Here is a 25,470-nt window from a genome sequence, read left to right on the forward strand (position 1 = left end):
AGCGCAACTAATTTCCCAACCCACACGGACAAACCTGAAATCGCATAACCATTCCTTGCTAGACTGGATTCTCTCCTCAAACCCCAGCAGAATCCAATCCTCTGGCATACTTCCTGACATTTTCAGTGACCATGCAATAGTGTACTGTGTAAGGAAAATTAAAACGCCCCATTCAAGCCCTAAAGTTCTCCTCACTAGAACATTTAAAAACTTTAACCCACAACAGTTTCTGGATGACCTTACCAACTGCCCATGGCAGAATCGATTTAATTCCTGACCCTGATTCTGCATTCAACTATTTCCAATCCGAGTTCTTAAAACTCTGCGATACCCATGCTCCACTACACAAAATAAGGGTACAGGGGGCCCACCTTCCATGGGTTACAACTGACCTTATTGCACTCTACCAGCTCAGGGATACCTTGTGGAAAAGCTACAAAGTAAATGGCACTACCAAGGATCTCAATCACTACAGATGCATGCGGAACATGTGCACAAGGCAAACACGACATGCAAAAGCACAATATTACTCTGACAATCTCCACCAAAATACATCAAACCCAGCTAACTTCTGGAAGGTTATCAACAATATATTCCAGCCTCCTAACCATCAACAACCAAGTAATATCACTAAGGGGGATATTATTCTGACAAACCCCACTGACATTGCAAATGCATTCAATGATTACTTTGTGGGGTGCGCCACTAACTTATTAGCAAAACGCAGCCCAAACCACAAACCTGAATCTCATCCTGGGAGTACCCCTATAGTCCCACCCCCTCCCAACACTGCCCACAATTTTCAATTTGGCCCAGTATCTGAAGAGGAGATTATACAAGCGCTCCTCAAACTAAAACTAAGCAGCCAATGTGGACCTGACTTACTACAATCTAGGTTCCTACGACTTGGTGCCCCAGCCATTGCCAAACCAATTGCGTCCATAGTCAACTCTATCCTGTCTGCAGGCCATATCCCTAAGACCTGGAAAACTGCCAGAGGTGTCCCAATCTTCAAAAGTGGGGAGAAAAACACTGTCTCAAACTACAGGCCAATCTCACTTCTCCCAATTCTATCCAAAGTCATGGAAAAATGTGTCCACTCCCAATTAAGCGATTTCTATACCAAGACAAATTTCCCTAGCCAATTCCAATCTGGGTTTCGTCCCAAACACTCCACCGTAACTACCCTGCTAAAAGTTTGCAATGAAATCCAGTGAGGAATGGAACGGGGACAACTCACTGGTGCAGTATTCCTAGATTTTGCAAAGGCTTTTGACACTGTTGATCATGCTATCCTGCTTAACAAACTCCAGAGCTCTGGAATAGGGAAGCATGCTTTAAACTGGTTTCAGTCCTACCTATCAGGAAGATCCCAACATGTGTCCATCTCAGGCTCTAACTCCAACCCCCTGAATATCACCTGTGGTGTCCCGCAAGGCTCTGTTCTGGGGCCCTGTAACAGGGGACTTATCCCTGTTCAGTAATGTGCCTTTAATCTAGCAGTGTGGTGGTTAACTTCTGGTAGTTAATTACTAAACACCACCTGCCTGATTGAGATGGCTTACAAAAGCCCGTCTGTTCAAACAGCAAGTGAGAACTCTTTAGCTGACACCTGAGATGAACTTGGAGACACACTTGTTTTGAGCTCTGCCAAAGTTAGCAGAGCTGCTTTCAAGACACAAGGCCCAAATAAGACTTCTAAACCTGGATGCTGATTTTCTGTGCACGCTCAGTGCGGTTCCAGGAGAGCAGAGAAGCTTACTCTACAGCTGATAAACAGATAAGACTTTCATTATTAAGAGACTGCTTATACTGTATCTGCTTATTTTCATGCTATGTTTGGGGCTGGGGAGAAATGCTTGACTAGGGAGATGTGAATTGGTTGCATAGTGTTTTCACTAGAATTACTCCCAAGTGAAAGGAAGCTTTGTTCCCCCCCCCCCCTGTGTTTGGATAATTTTCCTGATGAAAAGGAACAGGCACAATAAAGCCTATTATAATTTCACGTTATAAAGCCTCCTAATTGCGTACCTCTGAACGTCCGTCCACATATGGTGTCAGAAGTGGGATAAGAGGTGTCTTTGTAGTTAAAAAGGACCGGAGTTTTTATGTGAAATTTTTTGTTATGTTTTTTTGCCTACAAACAGTCTAAACAACTTGGAGAAAAAAAAAACCCTCATGCAGCAGAGATCAGATTTAAAGGGACACACACCACTGAAATTTACACTGCACTGAAACTTACAAAACCACAGATGGACTCTTTTCCCCAATCCCAAGAGACTGCTGAAGCAGGTAAACCTTTAATTACCTATCACAAAGTGTAATACTGTCATTGAAATAGGGATTTTGCCTTCTAGCCATAGTCAGGGTTCAAGAAGTGAGTCAGCCCTTAAAAAGGGATAGGTTTATCTTGTTTTCAAAAGTTTCGCTGAAGCAGTGAAAACAGATGGTGACCCACGAGTGGTACTGATTTTGCAAATAAAGGTTGCCACACCGCATAGGGCTACCAGCTGTGAATGGAGTATATGCAGAAAAGTGTGAAAATTGATACAAAGACTGTGCTGAAGCAAGGGTATTTTTAGCAAACAAATGCTGAGTGTAAAATTGCCCTATAAAGAAAAAGTTTTTTCAAAGCCAATTGCTGAGTGTTGAGTCCACTGCAAAGAATGTTTTTTTTCTGCAAGTAAAAAAGTATGCCTATTATCTTGGGAGCAAAACAGACACCCAAAGTGTGAAGTGTGAATGCCATAATACCCAAAGATGAGACTGAAAATTACTGAACTCAGGCAGAAAACCAAATTCTGTTGCTGAAGCGGAGGGATTTCACCTAGCAAATAAATGGTGTATAGCAAATAGACTTTTTTTACCTAGCAACTGCACAATCTTGTATACCTGATAAGAGAAAATGCATGCACAGTACTGCTGATATTGAAAAAAAAAAAAATTACCCAAGAAAGAAAAATCTACAGAGATGCCTGTGAGAGCCATGACCTCTACAAGCAAAATATACCCATCTGTAGGACTATCACAATTGGGGGTTCTAGCAAATACAGTGGCAACAGCTGCAATAGCGCCTCCTGAGGTCAGGAAGAAAATGACACCTGATAGCCTAAAAATGGAGGACAAGATGCAGCGTTCCTGTAATGAACCCTACCCCACTGAAGAGTGGCCCTTCCAGTCCAATAAAGAGGAAGACATCTCTTACGGGTAGGGTGACCATTCGTACCGGTTTTACCGGTACAGTCCCGTTTTTTTGTGGCCTGTCCCGGTTTAAGTCTGTACCGGTTTTTGTCCCGGTTTTTGTCCCTGGTCCCGGTATTGCGGCGGTGCGGCGGCGGCCGGTAAGTATTTTCTATATGTGAATGCTGCCGGGGGGACTGAGTGATGGAGAATGCCGGGGGCGGGACTTAGAATGCCGGCCGGCCCGCAGGGGATTGGTCGCAGGCATGTCAGAGGAAGCCGGGGGCGGGGCTTCCGCTTTGTGAAGTGCACACGTGACTGCCTTCCCGCTCCCGGCTTCCCTGTGTGCGGTGAGTGTCCCCCTTCTGTCCCGGGTCCCAGCCAGGGGGGGTGCGCAATAGGAGGTGGTAGCGGTGGTGCGCCTGCCCTTGCCCCCCGGCGCGCGCGCCTGCCCTTGCCCCCCAGCGCGCGCGCCTGCCTTTGCCCCCCCGGCGCGCGCCTGCCTTTGCCCCCCGGCGCGCGCCTGCCTTTGCCCCCCGGCGCGCGCGCCTGCCTTTGCCCCCCGGCGCTCACTTCCCCCCCGTCCACTTGGTATGGGAGATAGGCTCGGGGGCGGGCAGTGGTGGCTGCGCGTTGTGCGGGCGGTGCAGGGGCTGGCGGGGTGTGTGTGTGTGTGTGTGTGTGTGTGTGTGTATGTGTGTGTGTGTGTGTATCTGTGTGTGTGTGTGTGTGTGTGTGTATCTGTGTGTGTGTGTATCAGTGTGTGTGTGTGTGTGTGTATCAGTGTGTGTGTGTGTGTATCAGTGTGTGTGTGTGTGTGTGTATCAGTGGGTGTGTGTGTGTATCAGTGTGTGTGTGTGTGTGTGTATCAGTGTGTGTGTGTGTGTGTGTGTATCAGTGGGTGTGTGTGTGTATCAGTGTGTGTGTGTGTTTGTATCTATCAGTGTGTGTGTGTGTTTGTATCTATCAGTGTGTGTGTGTGTGTATCAGTGTGTGTGTGTGTGTGTGTGTATCAGTGGGTGTGTGTGTGTGTGTATCAGTGGGGGTGTGTGTGTGTGTGTGTATCAGTGGGGGGGGGGTGTGTGTGGGTGTGTATCAGTGTGTGTGTGTGTGTGTATCAGTGTGTGTGTGTGTGTGTATCAGTGGGTGGGTGTGTTTGTATCTGTGTGTGTGTGTATCTGTGTGTGTGTGTGTGTATCTGTGTGTGTGTGTATCTGTGTGTGTGTGTGTGTATCTGTGTGTGTGTGTATCAGTGTGTGTATCAGTGTGTGTGTGTGTGTGTGTATCAGTGTGTGTGTGTGTGTGTGTGTGTGTGTGTGTGTGTGTGTATCAGTGTGTGTGTGTGTGTGTGTATCAGTGTGTGTGTGTGTGTGTGTGTGTGTATCAGTGCGTGTGTGTGTATCAGTGGGTGTGTGTATCAGTGGGTGTGTGTATCAGTGGGTGTGTGTATCAGTGGGTGTGTGGGTGTGTGTATCAGTGTGTGTGTGTGTGTGTGTGTGTGTATGTATCAGGGTTTCTCTCTGCGCTCTTTCTCTCTCTCTGTGCTCTTTCTTTCTCTCTCTCAGCGCTCTTTCTCTCTCTCTGCGCTCTTTCTCTCTCTTTGCGCTCTTTCTTTCTCTCTCTCTGCACTTTTTCTTTCTCTCTCTGCTCTCTTTCTTTCTCTCTCTCTGCGCTCTTTCTCTCTCTCTGCGCTCTTTCTCTCTCTCTGCGCTCTTTCTTTCTCTCTCTGCACTCTTTCTTTCTCTCTCTGCGCTCTTTCTTCCTCTCTCTGCGCTCTTTCTTTCTCTGCGCTTTTTCTTTCACTCTGCGCTCTTTCTTTCTTTCTCTCTGCGCTCTTTCTTTCTCTCTGCACTCTTACTTTCTCTCTCTCTGCGCTCTTTCTTTCTCTCTGTGCTCTTTCTTCCTCTCTCTGCACTCTTTCTTTCTCTGCGCTTTTTCTCTCTCTGCGCTCTTTCTTTCTTTCTCTCTGCGCTCTTTCTTTCTCTCTGCACTCTTACTTTCTCTCTCTCTGCGCTCTTTCTTTCTCTCTGTGCTCTTTCTCTCTCACTCTCTGCGCTCTTTCTTTCTCTCTCTGCGCTCTTTCTTTCTCTCTCTGCGCTCTTTCTTTCTCTCTCTGCGCTCTTTCTTTCTCTCTCTGCGCTCTTTCTTTCTCTCTCTGCGCTCTTTCTTTCTCTCTCTGCGCTCTTTGTCTCTCTCTGCGCTTTTTCTTTCTCTATCTCTGCGCTCTTTCTCTCTCTCTGCGCTCTTTCTCTCTCTCTCTGCGCTCTTTTTCTCTCTCTCTCTCTCTGCACTCTTTCTTTCTCTTTCTCTCTCTGCGCTCTTTCTTTCTCTTTCTCTCTCTGCGCTCTCTCTCTCTCTCTGCGCTCTTTCTTTCTTTCTCTCTGCGCTCTTTTTTTCTCTCTCTGCGCTCCTTCTTTTTCTCTATGCGCTCTTTCTTTCTCTCTCTGCGCTCTTTCTTTCTCTCTCTCTGCGCTCTTTCTTTCTCTGCGCTCTATCTTTCTTTCTCTGCGCTCTTTCTTTCTCTCTCTGCGCTCTTTATTTCTCTCTCTGCGCTCTTTCTCTCTCACTCTCTGCGCTCTTTCTTTCTCTCTCTGCGCTCTTTCTTTCTCTCTCTGCGCTCTTTCTTTCTCTCTCTCTGCGCTCTTTGTCTCTCTCTGCGTTTTTTCTTTCTCTATCTCTGCGCTCTTTCTCTGTCTCTGCGCTCTTTCTCTGTCTCTGCGCTCTTTCTTTCTCTCTGCGCTCTTTCTCTCTCTGCGCTCTTTCTCTCTCTGCGCTCTTTCTCTCTATGCGCTCTTTCTCTCTCTGCGCTCTTTCTCTCTCTGCACTCTTTCTTTCTCTTTCTCCCTCTGCGCTCTTTCTTTCTCTTTCTCTCTCTGCGCTCTCTCTCTCTCTCTCTCTGCGCTCTTTCTTTCTTTCTCTCTGCGCTCTTTCTTTCTTTCTCTCTGCGCTCTTTTTTTCTCTCTTTGCGCTCTTTCTTTCTCTCTCTGCACTCTTTCTTTCTCTCTCTGCGCTCTTTCTTTCTCTCTCTCTGCGATCTTTCTTTCTCTGCGCTCTTTCTTTCTCTCTGTGCGCTCTTTATTTCTCTCTCTGCGCTCTTTCTCTCTCTCTCTGCGCTCTTTCTTTCTCTCTGCGCTCTTTCTTTCTCTCTGCGCTCTTTCTTTCTCTCTCTCTGTGCTCTTTCTTTCTCTCTGCGCTCTTTCTTTCTCTCTCTGCACTCTTTATTTCTCTCTCTGCGCTCTTTCTCTCTCTCTCTGCGCTCTTTCTTTCTCTCTGCGCTCTTTCTTTCTCTCTGCGCTCTTTCTTTCTCTCTCTCTGTGCTCTTTCTTTCTCTCTCTGCGCTCTTTCTTTCTCTCTCTGCACTCTTTCTTTCTCTCTCTGCGCTCTTTCTTTCTCTCTCTCTGCGCTCTTTCTTTCTCTGCGCTCTTTCTTTCTCTCTCTGCGCTCTTTATTTCTCTCTCTGCACTCTTTCTCTCTCTCTCTGCGCTCTTTCTTTCTCTCTGCGCTCTTTCTTTCTCTCTGCGCTCTTTCTTTCTCTCTGCGCTCTCTCTCTCTCTGCGCTCTCTCTCTCTCTCTGCGCTCTCTCTCTCTCTCTGCACTCTCTCTCTGTCTGTGCTCTCTTTCTCTCTGCGCTCTTTCTCTCTCTCTGCGCTCTTTCTCTCTCTCTGCGCTCTTTCTCTCTCTCTCAGCGCTTTTTCTTTCTCTCTCTGCGCTCTTTCTTTCTCTCTCTCTCTGCGCTCTTTCTTTCTCTCTCTCTGCGCTCTTTCTCTCTCTCTCGCTGCGCTCTTTCTCTCTCTCTGCGCTCATTCTCTCTCTCTCTGCGCTCTTTCTTTCTCTCTCTGCGCTCTTTCTTTCTCTCTGCGCTCTTTCTTTCTTTCTCTGCGCTCTTTCTTTCTTTCTCTCTCTGAGCTCTTTCTTTCTCATTGCGCACTTTCTTTCTCATTGCGCTCTCTCTTTCTCTGTGCGCTCTCTCTCTGTGCGCTCTTTCTTTCTCTCTCTGCGCTCTTTCTGTCTGTAAGGAATCCGCTCCACGGTTTACTGGTTACCTTACCTTGCAGACCGGTGCAGTTCTGGAACAGCTTTCCTGGGGTTTGCTGCAGCCTGGATTCACTCAAAGCAATACACACTCCCTCTGGTATCTACTGCAGCTGTGCAGCCTTTCATTGCAAACTATACTTGCATTCACTCATTAGGGGCAGGACCTTCACACCCCCGCTGGGGATTGGCCCGCTGGCCTTTAAGTATTGCTTGCCCATAATGCTCCTGGCCGAGCATAGTCCTAACTGGATGTCAACTGTTTTGCCACAAGCTCTCGCTTGTTCTCCTTTGCTGATACCAGGTTCCGCCCTGCGTCCTTCAGCTTCCTTCAAGCCGCTTGTTCTCCAATGCTGATTCCAGGTTACGTCCTGCATCCTTCAGCTCCCTTCAAGCCGCTTGTTCCCTTATGCTGATACGGAGGTATTCCCTGCGTCCTTCAGCTTCTGTTCCCCTGTGCTGAAGCAGAGGTTTCGTTCCTGCGTCCTTCAGCCTCCTGGATTCCTGCACTAAAGTAGAGGTTCGTCCCTGCGTTCTGCAGTCTCCTGGATTCCTGCACTGAAGCGGAGGTTTCCCTGTATCTACAGCTTCCTGGTTCCTGGGGCCTACTCTTTCCCTAATATAGAGAGGCCGTGTCCTGGTTCCTGCGCTGAAACAGTGGATTCCCTTGCCCGCTCAGGACTTTTGCGTTGTAGCACTGGTGCACCCGTGCAGCAAGACGGTGTGCTATTCTGGTCTGCCTACCATCTCCTGTGACCAGCACCATGGGCCATGGTCGTCGCTCGCGCAAAGGCCAACCCCGCGCTCCTAAGCTGAAGCGGGTTTCTCCTATCTCCTTATTGCCGAACTCTTGCATGGACAATGTTTATCCTGACGTCTCCTGTTCTGACCCTGGCTTGTACAACGACTACGCTGTCTTCTCCAATCCTGATCCTGCGACATATGACTACGAACTGCGCAATCCGGATCAGCCTGCGCGGTCTCAGGTCGGTGCTTTTACAACCCCACCTCAGCCTCGCGGTCCGACCCTGGTTTGTGGCGAGCAGAACCCTGACACTGTCTTTCTCTCTGCGCTCTTTCTTTCTCTCTGCGCTCTTTCTCTCTCTCTCTGCGTTCTTTCTCTCTCTCTGCACACTTTCTCTCTCTCTCTGCGCTCTTTCTCTCTCTCTCTCTGTGCTCTTTCTTTTTCTCTGCGCTCTTTCTTTCTCTCTGCGCTCTTTCTTTCTCTCTCTGCGCTCTTTTTCTCTTTCTCTCTGCGCTCTTTCTTTCTCTCTCTCTCTCTCTCTGTGCTCTTTCTTTCTCTCTCTCTGTGCTCTTTCTTTCTCTCTGCGCTCTCTCTCTCTGCGCTCTTTCTTTCTGTCTCTCTGCGCTTTTTCTCTCTCTCTCTGCGCTCTTTCTTTCTCTGCGCTCTTTCTTTCTCTCTCTGCGCTCTTTCTTTCTCTCTCTGCACTCTCTCTCTCTCTCTCTGCGCTTTCTCTCTCTCTCTGCGCTCTCTCTCTCTCTCTGCGCTCTCTCTCTCTCTCTCTCTGCGCTCTTTCTTTCTCTCTCTCTGCGCTCTTTCTTTCTCTCTCTGCGCTCTTTCTTTCTCTCTCTGCGCTCTTTCTCTCTCTCTGCGCTCTTTCTCTCTCTCTCTGCGCTCTCTCTCTCTCTGCGCTCTCTCTCTCTCTCTCTCTGCGCTCTTTCTTTCTCTCTCTCTCTGCGCTCTTTCTTTCTCTCTCTCTCTGCGCTCTTTCTTTCTCTCTCTGCGCTCTCTCTCTCTCTGCACTCTTTCTCTCTCTGCGCTCTTTCTCTCTCTCTGCGCTCTTTCTTTCTCTCTCTGCGCTCTTTCTTTCTCTGCTCTTTTTCTCTCTCTGCACTCTTTCTTTCTCTCTCTCTGCGCTCTTTCTTTCTCTGCGCTCTTTCTTTCTCTCTGCGCTCTTTCTTTCTCTCTCTGCGCTCTTTATTTCTCTCTCTGCGCTCTTTCTTTCTCTCTCTGCGCTCTTTCTTTCTCTCTCTGCGCTCTTTCTTTCTCTCTCTGCGCTCTTTCTCTCTCTCTGCGCTCTTTCTCTCTCTCTCTGCGCTCTTTCTCTCTCTCTCTGCACTCTCTCTCTCTCTCTCTGCGCTCTTTCTTTCTCTCTCTCTCTGCGCTCTTTCTTTCTCTCTCTGCGCTCTTTCTTTCTCTCTCTGCGCTCTCTCTCTCTCTGCACTCTTTCTCTCTCTCTGCGCTCTTTCTCTCTCTCTGCGCTCTTTCTTTCTCTCTCTGCGCTCTTTCTTTCTCTGCGCTTTTTCTCTCTCTGCACTCTTTCTTTCTCTCTCTCTGCGCTCTTTCTTTCTCTGCGCTCTTTCTTTCTCTCTGCGCTCTTTCTTTCTCTCTCTGCGCTCTTTCTTTCTCTCTCTGCGCTCTTTCTTTCTCTCTCTGCACTCTCTCTCTCTCTCTCTGCGCTTTCTCTCTCTCTCTGCGCTCTCTCTCTCTCTCTGCGCTCTCTCTCTCTCTCTCTCTGCGCTCTTTCTTTCTCTCTCTCTGCGCTCTTTCTTTCTCTCTCTGCGCTCTTTCTTTCTCTCTCTGCGCTCTTTCTCTCTCTCTGCGCTCTTTCTCTCTCTCTCTGCGCTCTCTCTCTCTCTGCGCTCTCTCTCTCTCTCTCTCTGCGCTCTTTCTTTCTCTCTCTCTCTGCGCTCTTTCTTTCTCTCTCTCTCTGCGCTCTTTCTTTCTCTCTCTGCGCTCTCTCTCTCTCTGCACTCTTTCTCTCTCTGCGCTCTTTCTCTCTCTCTGCGCTCTTTCTTTCTCTCTCTGCGCTCTTTCTTTCTCTGCTCTTTTTCTCTCTCTGCACTCTTTCTTTCTCTCTCTCTGCGCTCTTTCTTTCTCTGCGCTCTTTCTTTCTCTCTGCGCTCTTTCTTTCTCTCTCTGCGCTCTTTCTTTCTCTCTCTGCGCTCTTTATTTCTCTCTCTGCGCTCTTTCTTTCTCTCTCTGCGCTCTTTCTTTCTCTCTCTGCGCTCTTTCTCTCTCTCTGCGCTCTTTCTCTCTCTCTCTGCGCTCTTTCTCTCTCTCTCTGCACTCTCTCTCTCTCTCTCTGCGCTCTTTCTTTCTCTCTCTCTCTGCGCTCTTTCTTTCTCTCTCTGCGCTCTTTCTTTCTCTCTCTGCGCTCTCTCTCTCTCTGCACTCTTTCTCTCTCTCTGCGCTCTTTCTCTCTCTCTGCGCTCTTTCTTTCTCTCTCTGCGCTCTTTCTTTCTCTGCGCTTTTTCTCTCTCTGCACTCTTTCTTTCTCTCTCTCTGCGCTCTTTCTTTCTCTGCGCTCTTTCTTTCTCTCTGCGCTCTTTCTTTCTCTCTCTGCGCTCTTTATTTCTCTCTCTGCGCTCTTTCTTTCTCTCTCTGCGCTTTCTCTCTCTCTCTCTGCGCTCTCTGTCTCTCTCTGCGCTCTTTCTTTCTCTCTCTCTGCGCTCTTTCTTTCTCTCTGCGCTCTTTCTTTCTCTCTCTGCGCTCTTTCTCTCTCTCTGCGCTCTCTCTCTCTCTGCGCTCTCTCTCTCTCTCTGCGCTCTTTCTTTCTCTCTCTCTCTGCGCTCTTTCTTTCTCTCTCTCTGCGCTGTTTCTTTCTCTCTCTGCGCTCTCTCTCTCTCTCTCTGCACTCTTTCTCTCTTTCTCTGCGCTCTTTCTCTCTCTCTGCGCTCTTTCTTTCTCTCTCTGCGCTCTTTCTTTCTCTCTCTCTCTGCGCTCTTTCTTTCTCTGCGCTTTTTCTCTCTCTGCACTCTTTCTTTCTCTCTCTCTGCGCTCTTTCTTTCTCTGCGCTCTTTCTTTCTCTCTGCGCTCTTTCTTTCTCTTTCTCTCTCTGCCCTCTTTCTTTCTCTTTCTCTCACTGCGCTCTTTCTTTCTTTCTCTCTCTGCGCTCTTTATTTCTCTCTCTGCGCTCTCTCTCTCCCTGCGCTCTTTCTCTTTCTCTCTGCTTTCTTTCTTTCTCTTTCTCTCTCTGCCCTCTTTCTTTCTCTTTCTCTCACTGCGCTCTTTCTTTCTTTCTTTCTCTCTCTGCGCTCTTTATTTCTCTCTCTGCGCTCTTTCTCTCTCTCTCTGCGCTCTTTCTTCCTCTGCGCTCTTTCTTTCTCTCTGCGCTCTTTCTTTCTCTCTCTCTCTCTCTCTGCGCTCTTTCTTTCTCTCAGAGCTCTTTCTCTCTCTGCTCTCTTTCTCTCTCTGCGCTCTTTCTCTCTCCCTGCGCTCTTTCACTTTCTCTCTGCGTTCTTTCTTTCTCTTTCTCTCTCTGCGCTCTTTCTTTCTTTTTCTCTCTCTGCGCTCTTTCTCTCTCTCTCTCTCTCTCTGCGCTCTTTCTTTCTTTCTCTCTGCGCTCTTTCTTTCTTTCTCTCTGCGCTCTTTCTTTCTTTCTCTCTGCACTCTTTCTTTCTCTCTCTGCACTCTTTCTTTCTCTCTCTGCACTCTTTCTTTCTCTCTCTGCGCTCTTTCTCTCTCTCTGCGCTCTTTCTCTCTCTCTCTCTGTGCTCTCTCTCTCTCTCTGTGCTCTCTCTCTCTCTCTGCGTTCTTTCTCTCTCTCTGCGCTCTTTCTCTCTCTTTGCACTCTTTCTTTCTCTCTCTCTCTGCGCTCTTTCTTTCTCTCTCTCTCTGCGCTCTTTCTTTCTCTGCGCTTTTTCTCTCTCTGCGCTCTTTCTTTCTCTCTCTCTGCGCTCTTTCTTTCTCTCTCTCTGTGCTCTCTCTCTCTGCGCTCTCTCTCTGTCTGCGCTCTTTCTCTCTCTCTCTGCGCTCTTTCTCTCTCTCTCTGCGCTCTTTGTTCCTCTCTCTCTGTGCTCTCTCTCTCTCTCTCTGCGCTCTTTCTTTCTTTCTCTCTCTGCACTCTCTCTCTGTCTGCGCTCTCTTTCTCTCTGCGCTCTTTGTTCCTCTCTCTCTGCGCTCTCTCTCTCTGCGCTCTTTCTTTCTCTCTCTGCGCTCTTTCTCTCTCTCTGCGCTCTTTCTTTCTCTCTGCGCTCTCTTTCTCTCTCTCTCTGCGCTCTTTCTCTCTCTCTCTGCGCTCTTTGTTCCTCTCTCTGCGCTCTCTCTCTCTGCGCTCTTTCTTTCTTTCTCTCTCTGCGCTCTTTCTTTCTCTCTCTGCGCTCTTTCTTTCTCTCTCTCTGCGCTCATTCTCTCTCTCTCTGCGCTCTTTCTTTCTCTCTCTGCGCTCTTTCTTTCTCTCTCTCTGCGCTCTTTCTTTCTCTCTCTCTGCGCTCTTTCTTTCTCTCTGTGCTCTTTCTTTCTCTCTCTGCGCTCTTTCTCTCTCTCTGCGCTCTTTCTTTCTCTCTGCGCTCTCTCTCTCTGCACTCTCTCTATCTCTGCGCTCTCTCTCTCTGCGCTTTTTCTTTCTCTCTCTGCGCTCTTTCTTTCTTTCTCTCTCTGCACTCTTTCTTCCTCTCTATCTCTGCGCTCTTTCTTTCTCTGCGCTCTTTCTCTCTCTCTGCGCTCTTTCTTGCTCTCTCTCTCTCTGCGCTCTCTCTCTGCGCTCTCTCTCTCTGCGCTCTCTCTCTCTGCGCTCTTTCTCTCTCTCTGCGCTCTTTCTTTCTCTCTCTGCGCTCTTTCTTTTTTTCTCTCTCTGCGCTCTTTCTTCCTCTCTCTCTGTGCTTTTTCTTTCTCTAGCGCTCTTTCTCTCTCTCTGCGCTCTTTCTTTCGCTCTCTCTGCGCTCTCTCTCTCTCTGCGCTCTCTCTCTGTCTGCGCTCTTTCTCTCTCTCTCTGCGCTCTTTCTCTCTCTCTCTTTGCGCTCTTTGTTCCTCTTTCTCTGTGCTCTCTCTCTCTCTGCGCTCTTTCTTTCTTTCTCTCTCTGCGCTCTCTCTCTGTCTGTGCTCTCTTTCTCTCTGCGCTCTTTCTCTCTCTCTCTGCGCTCTTTGTTCCTCTCTCTCTGCGCTCTCTCTCTCTCTGCGCTCTCTCTCTGTCTGCGCTCTCTTTTTCTCTGCGCTCTTTCTTTCTCTCTCTGCACTCTTTCTTTCTCTCTCTCTGCGCTCTCTCTCTCTCTGCGCTCTTTCTTTCTCTCTGCGCTCTCTCTCTCTCTGCGCTCTCTCTCTCTCTGCGCTCTCACTCTCTCTGCGCTCTTTCTTTCTCTCTCTGCGCTCTTTCTTTCTCTCTCTGCGCTCTTTCTTTCTCTCTGCGCTCTTTCTTTCTCTCTGCGCTCTTTCTTTCTCTCTCTCTGCGCTCTCTCTCTCTCTCTGCGCTCTTTCTTTCTCTCTGCGCTCTCTCCCTCTGCGCTCTATCTCTCTCTCTGCGCTCTTTCTCTCTCTCTCTGCGCTCTTTCTCTCTCTCTCTGCGCTCTTTGTTCCTCTCTCTGCGCTCTCTCTCTCTGCGCTCTTTCTTTCTTTCTCTCTCTGCGCTCTTTCTTTCTCTCTCTGCGCTCTTTCTTTCTCTCTCTCTGTGCTCTTTCTCTTTCTCTCGCTGCGCTCTTTCTCTCTCTCTCTGCGCTCATTCTCTCTCTCTCTGCGCTCATTCTCTCTCTCTGCGCTCTTTCTCTCTCTCTCTCTGCGCTCTTTCTTTCTCTCTCTGCGCTCTTTCTTTCTCTCTCTGCGCTCTTTCTTTCTCTCTCTCTGCGCTCTTTCTTTCTCTCTCTCTGCGCTCTTTCTTTCTCTCTCTCTGCGCTCTTTCTTTCTCTCTCTGCGCTCTTTCTCTCTCTCTGCGCTCTTTCTTTCTCTCTGCGCTCTCTCTCTCTGCACTCTCTCTATCTCTGCGCTCTCTCTCTCTCTGCGCTTTTTCTTTCTCTCTCTGCGCTCTTTCTTTCTTTCTCTCTCTGCACTCTTTCTTTCTCTGCGCTCTTTCTCTCTCTGCGCTCTTTCTTGCTCTCTCTCTCTCTGCGCTCTCTCTCTCTGCGCTCTCTCTCTCTGCGCTCTCTCTCTCTGCGCACTCTCTCTCTGCGCACTCTCTCTCTGCGCACTCTCTCTCTGCGCTCTCTCTCTCTGCGCTCTTTCTTTCTCTCTCTGCGCTCTTTCTTTCTCTCTCTCTGTGCTCTTTCTTTCTCTCTCTCTGCGCTCTCTCTCTCTCTGCGCTCTTTCTCTCTCTCTGCGCTCTTTCTTTCTCTCTCTGCGCTCTTTCTTTTTTTCTCTCTCTGCGCTCTTTCTTCCTCTCTCTCTCTGTGCTTTTTCTTTCTCTAGCGCTCTTTCTCTCTCTCTGCGCTCTTTCTTTCGCTCTCTCTGCGCTCTCTCTCTCTCTGCGCTCTCTCTCTGTCTGCGCTGTTTCTCTCTCTCTCTGCGCTCTTTCTCTCTCTCTCTTTGCGCTCTTTGTTCCTCTTTCTCTGTGCTCTCTCTCTCTCTGCGCTCTTTCTTTCTTTCTCTCTCTGCGCTCTCTCTCTGTCTGTGCTCTCTTTCTCTCTGCGCTCTTTCTCTCTCTCTCTGCGCTCTTTGTTCCTCTCTCTCTGCGCTCTCTCTCTGTCTGCGCTCTCTTTTTCTCTGCGCTCTTTCTTTCTCTCTCTGCACTCTTTCTTTCTCTCTCTCTGCGCTCTCTCTCTCTCTGCGCTCTTTCTTTCTCTCTGCGCTCTCTCTCTTTCTCTCTCTCTGCGCTCTCTCTCTCTCTGCGCTCTCACTCTCTGCACTCTTTCTTTCTCTCTCTGCGCTCTTTCTTTCTCTCTGCGCTCTTTCTTTCTCTCTGCGCTCTTTCTTTCTCTCTCTCTGCGCTCTCTCTCTCTCTCTCTCTCTCTCTCTGCGCTCTTTCTTTCTCTCTGCGCTCTCTCCCTCTGCGCTCTATCTCTCTCTCTTTCTTTCTCTCTCTGCGCTCTTTCTTTCTCTCTCTCTGCGCTCTCACTCTCTCTGCGCTCTCTCTCTCTCTGCGCTCTTTCTCTCTGCGCTCTTTCTTTCTCTCTCTGCGCTCTTTCTTTCTTTCTCTCTCTGCGCTCTTTCTTTCTCTGCGCTCTCTCTCTCTCTGCACTCTTTCTTTCTCTCTCTCTGCGCTCTTTCTTTCTCTCTCTGCGCTCTTTCTTTCTCTCTCTGCGCTCTTTCTTTCTCTCTGCGCACTTTCTTTCTCTCTCTCTCTGCGCTCTTTCTTTCTCTCTCTGCGCTCTTTCTTTCTCTCTCTGCGCTCTTTCTTTCTCTCTCTGCGCTCTTTCTTTCTCTCTCTGCGCTCTTTCTTTCTCTCTCTGCGCTCTTTCTTTCTCTCTGCGCACTTTCTTTCTCTCTGCGCTCTTTCTTTCTCTCTCTCTGCGCTCTCTCTCTCTCTCTGCGCTCTTTCTTTCTCTCTGCACTCTCTCCCTCTGCGCTCTATCTCTCTCTCTGCGCTCTTTCTTTCTCTCTCTGCGCTCTTTCTTTCTCTCTCTGCGCTCTTTCTTTCTCTCTCTCTGCGCTCTTTCTTTCTCTCTGTGCTCTTTCTTTCTCTCTGCGCTCTTTCTTTCTTTCTCTCTCTGCGCTCTTTCTTTCTCTGCGCTCTCTCTCTCTCTCTGCACTCTTTCTTTCTCTCTCTCTTTATCTCTTTCTTTCTCTCTCTGCGCTCTTTCTTTCTCTCTCTGCGCTCTTTCTTTCTCTCTGCGCACTTTCTTTCTCTCTCTCTCTGCGCTCTTTCTTTCTCTCTCTGCGCTCTTTCTTTCTCTCTCTGCGCTCTTTCTTTCTCTCTCTGCGCTCTTTCTTTCTCTCTCTGCGCACTTTCTCTCTCTCTCTCTCTCTGCGCTCTCTCTCTCTCTCTCTCTCTCTGCGCTCTTTCTTTCTCTCTGCGCTCTCTCCCTCTGCGCTCTATCTCTCTCTCTGCGCTCTTTCTCTCTCTCTCTGCGCTCTTTCTCTCTCTCGCTGCGCTCTTTGTTCCTCTCTCTGCGCTCTCTCTCTCTGCGCTCTTTCTTTCTTTCTCTCTCTGCGCTCTTTCTTTCTCTCTCTGCGCTCTTTCTTTCTCTCTCTCTGCGCTCTTTCTTTCTCTCTGTGCTCTTTCTTTCTCTCTCTGCGCTCTTTCTTTCTTTCTCTCTCTGCGCTCTTTCTTTCTCTGCGCTCTCTCTCTCTCTCTGCACTCTTTCTTTCTCTCTCTCTGCGCTCTTTCTCTCTCTCTCTGCGCTCTTTCTCTCTCTCTCTGCGCTCTTTGTTCCTCTCTCTGCGCTCTCTCTCTGCGCTCTTTCTTTCTTTCTCTCTCTGCGCTCTTTCTTTCTCTCTCTGCGCTCTTTCTTTCTCTCTCTCTGTGCTCTTTCTCTTTCTCTCGCTGCGCTCTTTCTCTCTCTCTGCGCTCATTCTCTCTCTCTCTGCGCTCATTCTCTCTCTCTGCGCTCTTTCTCTCTCTCTCTCTGCGCTCTTTCTCTCTCTCTCTCTGCGCTCTTTCTTTCTCTCTCTGCGCTCTTTCTTTCTCTCTCTGCGCTCTTTCTTTCTCTCTCTGCGCTCTTTCTTTCTCTCTCTCTGCGCTCTTTCTTTCTCTCTCTCTGCGCTCTTTCTTTCTCTCTCTGCGCTCTTTCTCTCTCTCTGCGCTCTTTCTTTCTCTCTGCGCTCTCTCTCTCTGCACTCTCTCTATCTCTGCGCTCTCTCTCTCTCTGCGCTTTTTCTTTCTCTCTCTGCGCTCTTTCTTTCTTTCTCTCTCTGCACTCTTTCTTCCTCTCTATCTCTGCGCTCTTTCTTTCTCTGCGCTCTTTCTCTCTCTGCGCTCTTTCTTGCTCTCTCTCTCTCTGCGCTCTCTCTCTCTGCGCTCTCTCTCTCTGCGCTCTCTCTCTCTGCGCACTCTCTCTCTGCGCACTCTCTCTCTGCGCTCTCTCTCTCTGCGCTCTTTCTTTCTCTCTCTGCGCTCTTTCTTTCTCTCTCTCTGTGCTCTTTCTTTCTCTCTCTCTGCGCTCTCTCTCTCTGCGCACTCTCTCTCTGCGCACTCTCTCTCTGCGCTCTCTCTCTCTGCGCTCTTTCTTTCTCTCTCTGCGCTCTTTCTTTCTCTCTCTCTGTGCTCTTTCTTTCTCTCTCTCTGCGCTCTCTCTCTCTCTGTGCTCTTTCTTTCTCTCTCTCTGCGCTCTCTCTCTCTCTGCGCTCTCTCTCTCTGCGCTCTTTCTTTCTTTCTCTCTCTGCGCTCTTTCTTTCTCTGCGCTCTCTCTCTCTCTGCACTCTTTCTTTCTCTCTCTCTGCGCTCTTTCTTTCTCTCTCTGCGCTCTTTCTTTCTCTCTCTGCGCTCTTTCTTTCTCTCTGCGCACTTTCTTTCTTTCTCTCTCTGCGCTCTTTCTTTCTCTCTCTGCGCTCTTTCTTTCTCTCTCTGCGCTCTTTCTTTCTCTCTCTGCGCACTTTCTCTCTCTCTGCGCTCTCTCTCTCTCTCTCTCTCTCTGCGCTCTTTCTTTCTCTCTGCGCTCTCTCCCTCTGCGCTCTATCTCTCTCTCTGCGCTCTTTCTCTCTCTCTCTGCGCTCTTTCTCTCTCTCTCTGCGCTCTTTGTTCCTCTCTCTGCGCTCTCTCTCTCTGCGCTCTTTCTTTCTTTCTCTCTCTGCGCTCTTTCTTTCTCTCTCTGCGCTCTTTCTTTCTCTCTCTCTGCGCTCTTTCTTTCTCTCTGTGCTCTTTCTTTCTCTCTCTGCGCTCTTTCTTTCTTTCTCTCTCTGCGCTCTTTCTTTCTCTGCGCTCTCTCTCTCTCTCTGCACTCTTTCTTTCTCTCTCTCTGTGCTCTTTCTCTTTCTCTCGCTGCGCTCTTTCTCTCTCTCTGCGCTCATTCTCTCTCTCTCTGCGCTCATTCTCTCTCTCTCTGCGCTCTTTCGCTCTCTCTCTGCGCTCTTTCTTTCTCTCTCTGCGCTCTTTCTTTCTCTCTCTCTGCGCTCTTTCTTTCTCTCTCTCTGCGCTCTTTCTTTCTCTCTCTGCGCTCTTTCTCTCTCTCTGCGCTCTTTCTTTCTCTCTGCGCTCTCTCTCTCTGCACTCTCTCTATCTCTGCGCTCTCTCTCTCTCTGCGCTTTTTCTTTCTCTCTCTGCGCTCTTTCTTTCTTTCTCTCTCTGCACTCTTTCTTCCTCTCTATCTCTGCGCTCTTTCTTTCTCTGCGCTCTTTCTCTCTCTCTGCGCTCTTTCTTGCTCTCTCTCTCTGCGCTCTCTCTCTCTGCGCTCTCTCTCTCTGCGCTCTCTCTCTCTGCGCTCTCTCTCTCTGCGCACTCTCTCTCTGCGCACTCTCTCTCTGCGCTCTCTCTCTCTGCGCTCTTTCTTTCTCTCTCTGCGCTCTTTCTTTCTCTCTCTCTGTGCTCTTTCTTTCTCTCTCTCTGCGCTCTCTCTCTCTCTGCGCTCTTTCTCTCTCTCTGCGCTCTTTCTTTCTCTCTCTGCGCTCTTTCTTTTTTTCTCTCTCTGCGCTCTTTCTTCCTCTCTCTCTCTGTGCTTTTTCTTTCTCTAGCGCTCTTTCTCTCTCTCTGCGCTCTTTCTTTCGCTCTCTCTCTCTCTCTGCGCTCTCTCTCTGTCTGCGCTCTTTCTCTCTCTCTCTGCGCTCTTTCTCTCTCTCTCTTTGCGCTCTTTGTTCCTCTTTCTCTGTGCTCTCTCTCTCTCTGCGCTCTCTCTCTGTCTGTGCTCTCTTTCTCTCTGCGCTCTTTCTCTCTCTCTCTGCGCTCTTTGTTCCTCTCTCTCTGCGCTCTCTCTCTCTCTGCGCTCTCTCTCTGTCTGCGCTCTCTTTTTCTCTGCGCTCTTTCTTTCTCTCTCTGCACTCTTTCTTTCTCTCTCTCTGCGCTCTCTCTCTCTCTGCGCTCTTTCTTTCTCTCTGCGCTCTCTCTCTCTCTCTCTCTGCGCTCTCTCTCTCTCTGCGCTCTCACTCTCTGCGCTCTTTCTTTCTCTCTCTGCGCTCTTTCTTTCTCTCTGCGCTCTTTCTTTCTCTCTGCGCTCTTTCTTTCTCTCTCTCTGCGCTCTCTCTCTCTCTCTCTCTCTCTGCGCTCTCACTCTCTCTGCGCTCTCTCTCTCTCTGCGCTCTTTCTCTCTGCGCTCTTTCTTTCTCTCTCTGCGCTCTTTCTTTCTTTCTCTCTCTGCGCTCTTTCTTTCTCTGCGCTCTCTCTCTCTCTCTGCACTCTTTCTTTCTCTCTCTCTGCGCTCTTTCTTTCTCTCTCTGCGCTCTTTCTTTCTCTCTCTGCGCTCTTTCTTTCTCTCTGCGCACTTTCTTTCTCTCTCTCTCTGCGCTCTTTCTTTCTCTCTCTGCGCTCTTTCTTTCTCTCTCTGCGCTCTTTCTTTCTCTCTCTGCGCTCTTTCTTTCTCTCTCTGCGCTCTTTCTTTCTCTCTCTGCGCACTTTCTTTCTCTCTGCGCTCTTTCTTTCTCTCTCTCTGCGCTCTCTCTCTCTCTCTGCGCTCTTTCTTTCTCTCTGCACTCTCTCCCTCTGCGCTCTATCTCTCTCTCTGCGCTCTTTCTTTCTCTCTCTGCGCTCTTTCTTTCTCTCTCTCTGCGCTCTTTCTTTCTCTCTGTGCTCTTTCTTTCTCTCTCTGCGCTCTTTCTTTCTTTCTCTCTCTGCGCTCTTTCTTTCTCTGCGCTCTCTCTCTCTCTGCGCTCTTTCTTTCTCTCTCTGCGCTCTTTCTTTCTCTCTCTCTCTGCGCTCTTTCTTTCTCTCTCTGAGCTCTTTCTTTCTCTCTCTGCGCTCTTTCTTTCTCTCTCTCTGCGCTCTTTCTCTCTCTGCGCTCTCTCTCTGTCTGCGCTCTCTTTCTCTCTGCGCTCTCTTTCTCTCTCTCTCTGCGCTCTTTCTCTCTCTCTCTGCGCTCTCTCTCTCTGCGCTCTTTCTCTCTCTCTGCGCTCTTTCTTTCTCTCTCTGCGCTCTTTCTTTATTTCTCTCTCTGCGCTCTTTCTTTCTCTGCACTCTCTCTCTGCGCTCTTTCTTTCTCTCTCTGCGCTCTTTCTTTCTCTCTCTCTGCGCTCTTTCTTTCTCTCTCTGAGCTCTTTCTTTCGCTCTCTGCGCTCTTTCTTTCTCTCTCTCTGCGCTCTCTCTCTCTCTGCGCTCTCTCTCTGTCTGTGCTCTCTTTCTCTCTGCGCTCTCTTTCTCTCTCTCTCTCTGCGCTCTTTCTCTCTCTCTCTGCGCTCTTTGTTCCTCTCTCTCTGCGCTCTCTCTCTCTCTCTCTGCGCTCTTTCTTTCTTTCTCTCTCTGCGCTCTTTCTTTCTCTCTCTGCGCTCTTTCTTTCTCTCTCTCTGTGCTCTTTCTCTTTCTCTCGCTGCGTTCTTTCTCTCTCTCTCTGCGCTCATTCTCTCTCTCTCTGCGCTCATTCTCTCTCTCTCTGCGCTCTTTCTTTCTCTCTCTGCGCTCTTTCTTTCTCTCTCTGCGCTCTTTCTTTCTCTCTCTCTGCGCTCTTTCTTTCTCTCTGCGCTCTTTCTTTCTCTCTGTGCTCTTTCTTTCTCTCTCTGCGCTCTTTCTCTCTCTCTGCGCTCTTTCTTTCTCTCTGCACTCTCTCTATCTCTGCGCTCTCTCTATCTCTGCGCTCTCTCTCTCTCTGCGCTTTTTCTTTCTCTCTCTGCGCTCTTTCTTTCTTTCTCTCTCTCTGCACTCTTTCTTCCTCTCTATCTCTGCGCTCGTTCTTTCTCTGCGCTCTTTCTCTCTCTCTGCGCTCTTTCTTGCTCTCTCACTCTCTGCGCTCTCTCTCTCTCTGCGCTCTCTCTCTCTGCGCTCTCTCTCTCTGCGCTCTCTCTCTCTGTGCTCTCTCTCTCTGCGCACTCTCTCTCTGCGCTCTCTCTCTCTGCGCTCTTTCTTTCTCTCTCTGCGCTCTTTCTTTCTCTCTCTCTGCACTCTTTCTTTCTCTCTCTCTGCGCTCTCTCTCTCTCTCTGCACTCTTTCTTCCTCTCTATCTCTGCGCTCTTTCTTTCTCTGCGCTCTTTCTCTCTCTCTGCGCTCTTTCTTGCTCTCTCTCTCTCTGCGCTCTTTCTCTCTCTCTGCGCTCTTTCTTTCTCTCTGCACTCTCTCTATCTCTGCGCTCTCTCTATCTCTGCGCTCTCTCTCTCTCTGCGCTTTTTCTTTCTCTCTCTGCGCTCTTTCTTTCTTTCTCTCTCTCTGCACTCTTTCTTCCTCTCTATCTCTGCGCTCGTTCTTTCTCTGCGCTCTTTCTCTCTCTCTGCGCTCTTTCTTGCTCTCTCACTCTCTGCGCTCTCTCTCTCTCTGCGCTCTCTCTCTCTGCGCTCTCTCTCTCTGCGCTCTCTCTCTCTGTGCTCTCTCTCTCTGCGCACTCTCTCTCTGCGCTCTCTCTCTCTGCGCTCTTTCTTTCTCTCTCTGCGCTCTTTCTTTCTCTCTCTCTGCACTCTTTCTTTCTCTCTCTCTGCGCTCTCTCTCTCTCTCTGCACTCTTTCTTCCTCTCTATCTCTGCGCTCTTTCTCTCTCTGAGCTCTTTCTTTCTCTCTCTGCGCTCTTTCTTTCTCTCTCTCTGCGCTCTTTCTCTCTCTGCGCTCTCTCTCTGTCTGCGCTCTCTTTCTCTCTGCGCTCTCTTTCTCTCTCTCTCTGCGCTCTTTCTCTCTCTCTCTGCGCTCTCTCTCTCTGCGCTCTTTCTCTCTCTCTGCGCTCTTTCTTTCTCTCTCTGCGCTCTTTCTTTATTTCTCTCTCTGCGCTCTTTCTTTCTCTGCACTCTCTCTCTGCGCTCTTTCTTTCTCTCTCTGCGCTCTTTCTTTCTCTCTCTCTGCGCTCTTTCTTTCTCTCTCTGAGCTCTTTCTTTCGCTCTCTGCGCTCTTTCTTTCTCTCTCTCTGCGCTCTCTCTCTCTCTGCGCTCTCTCTCTGTCTGTGCTCTCTTTCTCTCTGCGCTCTCTTTCTCTCTCTCTCTCTGCGCTCTTTCTCTCTCTCTCTGCGCTCTTTGTTCCTCTCTCTCTGCGCTCTCTCTCTCTCTCTCTGCGCTCTTTCTTTCTTTCTCTCTCTGCGCTCTTTCTTTCTCTCTCTGCGCTCTTTCTTTCTCTCTCTCTGTGCTCTTTCTCTTTCTCTCGCTGCGTTCTTTCTCTCTCTCTCTGCGCTCATTCTCTCTCTCTCTGCGCTCATTCTCTCTCTCTCTGCGCTCTTTCTTTCTCTCTCTGCGCTCTTTCTTTCTCTCTCTGCGCTCTTTCTTTCTCTCTCTCTGCGCTCTTTCTTTCTCTCTGCGCTCTTTCTTTCTCTCTGTGCTCTTTCTTTCTCTCTCTGCGCTCTTTCTCTCTCTCTGCGCTCTTTCTTTCTCTCTGCACTCTCTCTATCTCTGCGCTCTCTCTATCTCTGCGCTCTCTCTCTCTCTGCGCTTTTTCTTTCTCTCTCTGCGCTCTTTCTTTCTTTCTCTCTCTCTGCACTCTTTCTTCCTCTCTATCTCTGCGCTCGTTCTTTCTCTGCGCTCTTTCTCTCTCTCTGCGCTCTTTCTTGCTCTCTCACTCTCTGCGCTCTCTCTCTCTCTGCGCTCTCTCTCTCTGCGCTCTCTCTCTCTGCGCTCTCTCTCTCTGTGCTCTCTCTCTCTGCGCACTCTCTCTCTGCGCTCTCTCTCTCTGCGCTCTTTCTTTCTCTCTCTGCGCTCTTTCTTTCTCTCTCTCTGCACTCTTTCTTTCTCTCTCTCTGCGCTCTCTCTCTCTCTCTGCACTCTTTCTTCCTCTCTATCTCTGCGCTCTTTCTTTCTCTGCGCTCTTTCTCTCTCTCTGCGCTCTTTCTTGCTCTCTCTCTCTCTGCGCTCTCTCTCTCTCTGCGCTCTCTCTCTCTGCGCTCTCTCTCTCTGCGCTCTCTCTCTCTGCGCTCTCTCTCTCTGCGCTCTCTCTCTCTGCACTCTCTCTATCTCTGCGCTCTCTCTCTCTCTGCGCTTTTTCTTTCTCTCTCTGCGCTCTTTCTTTCTTTCTCTCTCTGCACTCTTTCTTCCTCTCTATCTCTGCGCTCTTTCTTTCTCTGCGCTCTTTCTTTCTCTGCGCTCTTTCTCTCTCTCTGCGCTCTTTCTTGCTCTCTCTCTCTGCGCTCTCTCTCTCTGCGCTCTCTCTCTCTCTGCGCTCTCTCTGCGCACTCTCTCTCTGTGCTCTCTCTCTCTGCGCTCTTTCTTTCTCTCTCTGCGCTCTTTCTTTCTCTCTCTCTCTGCGCTCTTTCTTTCTCTCTCTCTGCGCTCTCTCTCTCTCTGCGCTCTTTCTCTCTCTCTGCGCTCTTTCTTTCTCTCTCTGCGCTCTTTCTTTCTTTCTCTCTCTGCGCTCTTTCTTCCTCTCTCTCTCTGCGCTTTTTCTTTCTCTAGCGCTCTTTCTCTCTCTCTGCGCTCTTTCTTTCGCTCTCTCTGCGCTCTCTCTCTCTCTGCGCTCTTTCTCTCTCTCTTTGCGCTCTTTGTTCCTCTTTCTCTGTGCTCTCTCTCTCTCTCTGCGCTCTTTCTTTCTTTCTCTCTCTGCGCTCTCTCTCTGTCTGTGCTCTCTTTCTCTCTGCGCTCTTTCTCTCTCTCTCTGCGCTCTTTGTTCCTCTCTCTCTGCAAGCTCTCTCTCTCTCTCTGCGCTCTTTCTTTCTTTCTCTCTCTGCGCTCTTTCTTTCTCTCTCTGCGCTCTTTCTTTCTCTCTCTGCGCTCTTTCTCTTTCTCTCGCTGCGTTCTTTCTCTCTCTCTCTGCGCTCATTCTCTCTCTGCGCTCATTCTCTCTCTCTCTGCGCTCTTTCTTTCTCTCTCTGCGCTCTTTCTTTCTCTCTCTCTGCGCTCTTTCTTTCTCTCTCTCTGCGCTCTTTCTTTCTCTCTGTGCTCTTTCTTTCTCTCTCTGCGCTCTTTCTTTCTCTCTCTGCGCTCTTTCTTTCTCTCTCTCTGTGCTCTTTCTCTTTCTCTCGCTGCGTTCTTTCTCTCTCTCTCTCTGCGCTCATTCTCTCTCTCTCTGCGCTCATTCTCTCTCTCTCTGCGCTCTTTCTTTCTCTCTCTGCGCTCTTTCTTTCTCTCTCTCTGCGCTCTTTCTTTCTCTCTCTCTGCGCTCTTTCTTTCTCTCTGTGCTCTTTCTTTCTCTCTCTGCGCTCTTTCTCTCTCTCTGCGCTCTTTCTTTCTCTCTGCACTCTCTATCTCTGCGCTCTCTCTCTCTCTGCGCTTTTTCTTTCTCTCTCTGCACTCTTTCTTTCTTTCTCTCTCTGCACTCTTTCTTCCTCTCTATCTCTGCGCTCTTTCTTTCTCTGCGCTCTTTCTCTCTCTCTGCGCTCTTTCTTGCTCTCTCTCTCTGCGCTCTCTCTCTCTCTGCGCTCTCTCTCTCTCTGCGCTCTCTCTCTCTGCGCTCTCTCTCTCTCTGCGCTCTCTCTCTCTGCGCTCTCTCTCTCTGCGCACTCTCTCTCTGCGCTCTCTCTCTCTGCGCTCTCTCTCTCTGCGCACTCTCTCTCTGCGCACTCTCTCTCTGCGCACTCTCTCTCTGCGCACTCTCTCTCTGCGCACTCTCTCTCTGCGCTCTCTCTCTCTGCGCTCTTTCTTTCTCTCTCTGCGCTCTTTCTTTCTCTCTCTCTGCACTCTTTCTTTCTCTCTCTCTGCGCTCTCTCTCTCTCTCTGCACTCTTTCTTCCTCTCTATCTCTGCGCTCTTTCTTTCTCTGCGCTCTTTCTCTCTCTCTGCGCTCTTTCTTGCTCTCTCTCTCTCTGCGCTCTCTCTCTCTCTGCGCTCTCTCTCTCTCTGCGCTCTCTCTCTCTGCGCTCTCTCTCTCTGCGCTCTCTCTCTCTGCGCTCTCTCTCTCTGCGCACTCTCTCTCTGCGCACTCTCTCTCTGCGCTCTTACTTTCTCTCTCTGCGCTCTTTCTTTCTCTCTCTCTGCGCTCTTTCTTTCTCTCTCTCTGCGCTCTTTCTTTCTCTCTCTGCGCTCTTTCTTTCTTTCTCTCTCTGCGCTCTCTCTCTCTGCGCTCTTTCTTTCTCTCTCTGCGCTCTTTCTTTCTCTGCACTCTCTCTCTCTGCGCTCTTTCTTTCTCTCTCTGCGCTCTTTCTTTCTCTCTCTCTGCGCTCTTTCTTTCTCTCTCTGAGCTCTTTCTTTCTCTCTCTGCGCTCTTTCTTTCTCTCTCTCTGCGCTCTCTCTCTCTCTGCGCTCTCTCTCTGTCTGTGCTCTCTTTCTCTCTGCACTCTCTTTCTCTCTCTCTCTGCGCTCTTTCTCTCTCTCTCTGCGCTCTTTGTTCCTCTCTCTCTGCGCTCTCTCTCTCTCTCTCTGCGCTCTTTCTTTCTTTCTCTCTCTGCGCTCTTTCTTTCTCTCTCTGCGCTCTTTCTTTCTCTCTCTCTGTGCTCTTTCTCTTTCTCTCGCTGCGTTCTTTCTCTCTCTCTCTGCGCTCATTCTCTCTCTCTCTGCGCTCATTCTCTCTCTCTCTGCGCTCATTCTCTCTCTCTCTGCGCTCTTTCTTTCTCTCTCTGCGCTCTTTCTTTCTCTCTCTCTGCGCTCTTTCTTTCTCTCTCTCTGCGCTCTTTCTTTCTCTCTGTGCTCTTTCTTTCTCTCTCTGCGCTCTTTCTCTCTCTCTGCGCTCTTTCTTTCTCTCTGCACTCTCTCTATCTCTGCGCTCTCTCTCTCTCTGCGCTTTTTCTTTCTCTCTCTGCGC

This window comes from Ascaphus truei, unplaced genomic scaffold (genome assembly GCF_040206685.1).
Source record: "Ascaphus truei isolate aAscTru1 unplaced genomic scaffold, aAscTru1.hap1 HAP1_SCAFFOLD_177, whole genome shotgun sequence".
Taxonomy (NCBI): domain Eukaryota; kingdom Metazoa; phylum Chordata; class Amphibia; order Anura; family Ascaphidae; genus Ascaphus; species Ascaphus truei.